The sequence below is a fragment of the Biomphalaria glabrata genome, chromosome 3 (genome assembly GCF_947242115.1).
Source record: "Biomphalaria glabrata chromosome 3, xgBioGlab47.1, whole genome shotgun sequence".
NCBI classification, from domain to species: Eukaryota; Metazoa; Mollusca; class Gastropoda; family Planorbidae; genus Biomphalaria; species Biomphalaria glabrata.
In genome coordinates, this window is record NC_074713.1 from 47,348,708 (window position 1) to 47,356,712 (window position 8,005).

Here is an 8,005-nt window from a genome sequence, read left to right on the forward strand (position 1 = left end):
AACAGAATTTAATAAAATACTCTGAAAAACACAAAGATAAAGGCACATTCCTCGTCCCATATGCTACGACAAATTTGTACAAATACTCCTTCTTCCCTAGTGCTATTAGAGCATGAAATGGGTTGCCTGAGCTAGCCAGGAAAACCAGTGACTTGGCAGAATTTAAGTTATTGGTTAATATGCATGACTAAATGCATGACGCGTAGGACGTAATCATCTTCTTTTTTGAAGTAACGTCTGTATGATATAATAGATAAGTAGATAAATACTTGTTTCATGCTCTTGCATCGTTTTAGGATGTAAACAAAACTGATTGAACTGAGCATTAGTATTGCTTGAAAAGAGAGACGTTAATGAAGAAACTAACGAATCCAGTTATGGACTGTAAAGCAGTGTTCTTTAATAATCCCAAAATCCAAACAAATGTTTTTTGCTTGGTGTGTCTGTCGACTACAAACTATCAGCAACACTAATTCATTACCTAGTTTGTCTGCCAATAGTCTCTCCTTCCTCAAGATGCCATCCCTGAAGTGTTCCTCACCATGGTCAATTTGGTTTTTGATTATATAATTAATGTGACTGCTGGTGTGCTTTTGAGCGGCCACTTATGCTAAGATGGACAGACTGCAACGTACAACACGGAAACTGGTTCAAGAACAGATGAATAATTGATTACAATTAAAAGACACATCAGAAGCACACGAGAAGCAGGCACTGATTACACATAAAGCATTTTGTCTGGTTTTACTTATAGTAACTATTTTAAAATGTACCAAACATGTTGTTTTGTTTGTTTGTAAAATCTTTTACATGTGTAGTGGAGTGGATACCTTTTCAGAAAACACCGGCCGATATCCACGTGACCCTTCCCCCTAGATGGCACATTGTGTCCGCGCATAACAAGGCAGACCAACGTGGGCACTGTCCATTCGACCGGCATCTCTTGTCGCTGTAGTGTCCGTACGTTACTGGACCTACGTTGTCTCCACTCTCTGTTTGTGCCTGGTTCTACACCATGTGTTTATGGATGGCTGCAGGTAATTACATTTTATTTATTTATATTAGATTGTAATTTTAATTAGTAGTTTATATAGAATATCACTACCGCGGTTTTTGTTCATGTTGGACTATTCTTATTTTTAGCAGCCAGCATGTAGATGAATTTATTTATTGAAATGCGTACCTTTAGTATACTATACGAATCAGATCATATATAGAATGTTAAAAGTCAATCTTGTTAGGTAATTACTGTATCATTAATTTTTATAATGTTTCTGATGTATCATATCCCTCCTTATGTTCTGATAAGAGATGATTGGCTTACATTATTAGATTTTCTATTTGTTGATGTAGTATTTAGACCTGATTTTGTGTGTACAACCATTTAGGCTTATTAATTATGTTTAGTTTATGCCCATGTGTAATTATGTTTTATGTTTGCCTTTGGCAGGTCTTTAATGTATAATAAACAGTTTGGAATCGTCCTACGAGTTGCCTTCGTCATGTCATTTAGTTTGTTCTGTGCCAAACCCACCACACACACACACATATATATATATAAAGCTTATCTAAAGGGAAAGAACTCCGTCCTTTTAAAGCTATATCTACTAAATCGGCTTATGCAACATCTAGAATATGGTCTTCTACCAGAAAGCCAATGCGGCTTCAGAAAGGAGCGTGGAACCATTGACATGATCTTTGCAGCAAGTCAGCCCCAAGAACAATCAGGGACCTGCTATTTGCTGACGACTGTGCCCTAAATGCCTGCTCTGAAAATGATCTGCGAGCATAGCCAATGACTTCTCAAGAGCATGCTCAGACTTTGGCCTTACCATTAACACAAAAAAGACTGAAGTCTTACATTTGCCTGCTCCAGGGAATGCCTACTCGGATCCAAGTATCAAAATAAATGGACACGGTATAAGTGCAGTGGAATAATTCACCTATTGTTATGGGCTAATCTAATCTGACTTCACTTTTTACTAGATCTAATTTTTAATTCTCATTAGCCACATAACATTATAAAATAGAAATATACTTAATAGGCCTAACTAGTTTCACTTGTAAACAATGACACGTTATTAATCACTGTGAAATCCGTCCAGTCTTCCTAAAACGTCGCTATTTGTAACTATTATTCAACTACTATTCAAAATAACCTACTTCTAGATGAACGCAATGTTGGTCTCTTGTCGCCAAGTCTACTACGTCATTAGTCTGTCTTACCACGTCACTACTTTTACCGTCGCAAAAAACTATCTATACTATAAAGTAGAATGTGAGGTGTATGTATGTTACTTATAGACATCAAAACCGCTTGACCCATCTTGATAAAACTTGGCAGGAATGTTTCTTAGGTACCAACTTAGACCTTAGTGTATGTATTGCAGCCCTAAAACAAACTTAAGACCCTAAAAAAAAAATAAAGTTGTCCGACTCTATTACAGCTATAGTATTTTATGGATCTAGGCCATGTCTACAATGTTGACATAGAAAAGATCGAAAGGATTTAGACCTAGATCTAATTTTTAGAATAGGCCTACACTTTGCGCAGATAGTTTTTTACTTTGACACATTTAAATACAAAAGAAGATCCATTGATTTTATAATATAATAAAATTAACCTTCAATTTTGTGTTTCAAAAGCATTTTTTGAATTAATTAGTTCGTTATATCTGTGACTGCAGATTTCCTGACAAACATTCTTTCATTAGACAATACCGTAATGAATCGCTTACTAAAAATTAATTCGTTTAATTGTTTACTTTATAATCCCATCCCTAGATCTGAAACTCTAATTCAACTCTAAGATGATAAAACTTCTCTTCACACAGATAGTTTTATACTTTAACACATGAACATACTAATTATAGTCCATTCATTTCATATTTTGATCAAATAAACATTCAAATTTGGTTTTCTAAAGCAATATTTTTAAGAGACTACATTCGTTTACAAAAGCTGCGAAGCCGAGTTGAGATAGGCCTAGATCTATATTCATTCATGAATCGCGTACTAAAAATTATTTTGTTTAATTGTTCACTTTATAATCCCATTCATTTAACAAAGCTATCGCTCTTTTCGTTTTTAATAGATAAGAATGTATCAACTTCGGGTAAACCCATTTTCGCAAAACTAATTTTATTTTCGTAGCGAAAGAGAAATAACGTGAAAGGATCATTAGCTAAGTTTAACATACATCTAAATCCAATCCACAACATTAGTTAACACAAACTTAGACCCGAGACCCGCAGGCCGCGGGTAATGCCAGGCTAGTACACAATATATTTAACTAACAAAACTAACATACTCTCTTATCTAGAACATAACACTATATTGGCAGCACACTCTCCAGAAACGGAAAGATCGAAATGAAATCGACCTGCTTTTCGCCAAGACCAGTGCATCCTATGGCAGACTGTCTAAAAATGTCTGGAACACACGATTTTTAAATGAAATGAAGAAAGAAACATCTCTCTGTATTTTCTTAAAACTTCTTTAATAATACTTCTTCAACTTTCACATAAAATGACTTCTCAATTCCATAACAACTTAACTTGATACTTCATAAATAAAACTTAAAGATACATGAAACTTCACTTAGTATAACTTCAACTTCAACTAATAAAACTTTAATTAATGGACCCGCTAATATCACAAAACTTAACTAAACCTTTACTAAGAGAGGACTAAGCGATAACTAATCGAGGACCATCGCTCTACAAGAACTACTACTATGCGAGGACTAAGCGAGGACCATCGCTCTACAAGGACTACTACTATGCGAGGACCCCGTCTAACTGACTTTCCCCTAATTTATACTTTCTTTAATCGTACGTTCCAGAATCATGGAACCTTCTCAGATAATTTCGCATAGTAGGATGGCTGCCTGGTCGTGCGGTTTGCGCGCTGGACTGTCGTTTGAATTTATCGATGGTCCCGGGTTCAAACCCTGCCCGCTCCCATCCCCCGTCGTCCTGCGGGAGGTTTGGACTAGGAAGTAAACTATCTTCAACTCTGAAGGAACATCCGAAACATGTAAAACAATTTTTTTAGCAGCTTTGACCTTCTAGAAGCTGACGTGTGCTATTTTTTTCCCTTAACCTCTTTCTTTGATTGGATACCCAAAATTAACTTGTCATTAAAGCTGGACACTTGCACTGGTTTGAACTCCCTTCTAGATACTGGTCGAAATAGGTCACAGACTCGACTCGTGACATATATATATATATATATATATATCGACTCGTGACATATATATATATATATATATATAAGATAAGATCATTTTATTGATCCAATCAAATGGAAATTCAGTTTGACTACAATTGACATCCTCAGCGTAACTACTTTACAAAAACAATATGGATGAAAAATTCGAACAACATTCACTCACGAAACACATAGGCCTACACATTCCCAACCAGCGCTTTATGAGTTTGACTTCTATGTACTTCTGGATGACGACAGCTGATCTTGTAACACTCTGAACGATAGTGGGATATATATATATATATCATGGGCGTAGCCAGGGGGTAGGGGGTTGAACCGGCGCCTTCGACATAGAAAGCCTTAGCTCTGACCAGGTCGCGGCCTACGTCATCACTGGTCAGAGGCCAAGGTTATGCGTCACTGATGCGTGTGTACGTAACCACTCAGTCCACTGTGTTGCTGTGTAGTTTACATAGACAGAAAGATTTCTTTTGAAACAAATAGAATCTTCATCTAAATATATGATTTAGACTTTTCAAAATATTCATCATGGATTAAAACTCTAGATCTACAATGGTGAACAAATGTCTCGTTTTGTAAAGGATCTAGATCTAGCACTACTAGTAACTAGCAGATATCTGAGATATGCTTTCCGATTACCAAAAGATGATGAATGGTGGCTTAGAAAGAAAAAATGGCCAGCGGTAATACCTTTGGCTTAGTAGAAGGATTAGATCTACGTACCATTAAAGGAGTACTCTAAAGTAAGTAAATATTTCTAGATCCAGCATATTAACATTATACATAATTAATTGACTTTTATGCTTTTGATGATTAACATGATAATCATTATATAAAGTCAAAGTGGGTAGATCTAGAAATCTAGGCCTAGCCTAGGCATTGAATACTTGATCTAGGCTAGGACGATGTAGATCTAATTGTAAATCTATTCATTTAATAACGATTCTGTCAATAATTATAGAGTCTAGATCTAGTTTATATACCAATAGCATAGTATAGTCCGTATATTATATAGAAGTACAAATAGACAGGTAGTAACTTATAGATTTATAATAGATAGAGATAAATATATATTTTTTATATAGATATATATATATTATATATATTATATATATATTATATATATTATAGGCCTATATATATAACCAGTAGAAGTACAGATCTATAATCTATTGTAGTCTATTACTAGTATTCTATAGTTACATACACTCATAATTACTGTTAGACAGTTACTATTAGATCTGTCATATTTTATACCTCGGTATATACCAAATTATTCTAGTAAATGTTAGATGTTATATATAGGCCTAATATATACATTTTATTTTATATTTTATACAGTTTGCATTTCATTTCAAAAAAATTAATTGTAAACTTTCAGATCTGCCATTAACATTTTCAAGACGAAGTATCATGGACAGTATTGAAGGATTACGTACTATAAAGGAATACTCTAAAGTAAGTAATAATTATTACTAGCATCTAGTATATAATATTAGTATTATAAATAATTTAAATTTTTTATGCTTTTGATGATCAACAAGACATAAAAAGAGGCTATTGCTAGGAAGTAAATACTACTTTAGGCTAGAACTATGTAAATCTATTAATTTAATAACGATTCTATCAATAGATATTCTAGTAAATGTTTGATATTATTATATTATATACAGTATTTATTTACAGTTTGCATTTCATCTAAAAAATATTAATAGTAAACTTTATTTAACTTTCAGATCTGCCATTAACATGTTGAAGACGATGAAGTATTGTGGACTAGCTACTACACATGAAAGAGTAGAGAGTGCATTAAAAAAAGTGTTAAGTCTCAGGAAGTTGCAGGATGTCTGCCTGGTCTTGTGGTTTGCGCGCTGGACTGTCGTTTGGATTTATCGATGTCTCTGGTTCAAACCCTGCCCGCTCCCATCCCCTGTCGTCAACTCTGAAGGAACATCCGAAACATGTCAAACATATAAGGATATAATAGTAAAAAAAACATATCAGTGATTTCAGTGAATTTCAAGATAGTGTAAGAAATATAAATGTGTCTTCGTTTTGGATGTTCTTTGTCAAGAGGAGTGTATGATTTATGTACATTGTAAAGGTTCTGGTCCAGTTAAGGTAGTATATATATTCTATTGTTCTTGGTACATCTCTTTGATGTTTTTTTTTTAAACAAACAGAAGTATTTGGTAAAGGTGATAAGCTACTTCTTAAAACTGTATTTGTTAGAACTCATAGAACAATATTCTACAAAAAATTTTACCAACAATACTAACAGTTTTTAAATGCTATTAAAGAAAACACTAAGTACACAAATACAAAAAATGACAATGAAATAAATATATTAAATTGACTTAAACCAAACAGGACTAAATAAGAAGACCATGTCACTTTTTATGGACTATCTAAATTAAGTATTGTCTACCCACATCCTGCAGATTCCTGCTTATATAAGTTATTGACCATGTACACTACATATATTTAAAGGTTTAAGATACAGTGGGATAAATCAAAAAGATGAAAATATTTCTTTTATCTTTCCTAATTTTAAATATTCATCAAAACATCATAAAGGTTCTCTGTAAGTCTAACTGTTAGATGTTATGTTATGGGTAATTATCTTGTTTTTTGAAGTAACTTGTGTAATCTATAAGATAAGATATGTTGCTGGTTATTGTGTTCATGTGGTTCTAAAGAAATTTAATGACTGGGGATGGGAGCGGCCAGGGTTTGAACTTGGGACCATCTCCACCAGGCAGCCATCCATATATATATAATATATAATTTAAATAACATTAACATTATATGAGCAAACCGCTTGAACAGGCAGCCATCCATATATTTAAATCACATTAACATTATATGTAATCATTGTATTTTTAAAATTTGTATTGTAAATTATTGAAATTTTTTTTTTCCATATGTTCATTAAGCAATTGCAATAAAAACTTAACTCATTAAAGTGGTATCCTTTGTCTGCAAATAAAATTGCTATATAACACCACACATTTGTTTTCATGTTGTGTTATTTCTGTTGTGATGCTTGTTATCATTAGTGTGTACATTAAGTTGTAAAGCAACTGATCAATTTTATATTCTAATAACATATGTAGGTGTAATACTGTTTATAGAAAAGTCATAACATATATGACTACACGTTAATGAGTTACAGACTATATCACTTAGCCTAAGCACTAATGCAAACATTCAGCCAGGTGTGCTACAGTTCAGTTTACAACACACTACAGTTTACAACACACACAAAGCAGTCTTCAATCACTTAGTGTGTATATTAAGTAATTACATAAAGTCTAGACCTAGTAATTTGTCTACTTTAATAATACGTCTGTTTATAGTAATGAGAATCTAAGTCTAGACCTAGTAATTTGTCTAGTTTAATAATACGTCTGTTTATGGTTATGAGCATCTAAGTCTAGACCTAGTAATTTGTCTAGTTTAATAATACGTCTGTTTATAGTTATGAGGACAACAACTACATGTTGGTTGTGTTACCTTTTACACTTCGCCTAAGCGCTAATGCTAACACAATCACTTAGTGTGTATATTAAGTAAATACATAAAGTCTAGATCCAGTGATTAGTCTAGTTTAATAATACGTCTGTGTATAGTCATCAGGACAACTACACGTTGGCTGTGTTACAGTTTACAACACTTCGCCTAAGCGCTAACACACAGCCAGGCTCTGGTTACGATCAGAAACAATGGTCGCTGACCTACTACGTCACAAACCAGCCTTACGGCCTGGGGT

At 33.6% G+C, this 8,005-nt stretch overlaps 1 long non-coding RNA gene across 1 annotated transcript; it reads left to right on the forward strand.

Annotated features, from left to right (window-relative positions):
• The first annotated feature begins 4,570 nt into the window (after positions 1 to 4,570).
• Positions 4,571 to 7,242, forward strand: LOC129924925 (uncharacterized). The gene is made up of 3 exons (XR_008776795.1): positions 4,571 to 4,976; positions 5,615 to 5,691; positions 5,970 to 7,242. It is a non-coding gene; the product is annotated as an uncharacterized LOC129924925 (long non-coding RNA).
• The last annotated feature ends 763 nt before the right edge of the window (positions 7,243 to 8,005 follow it).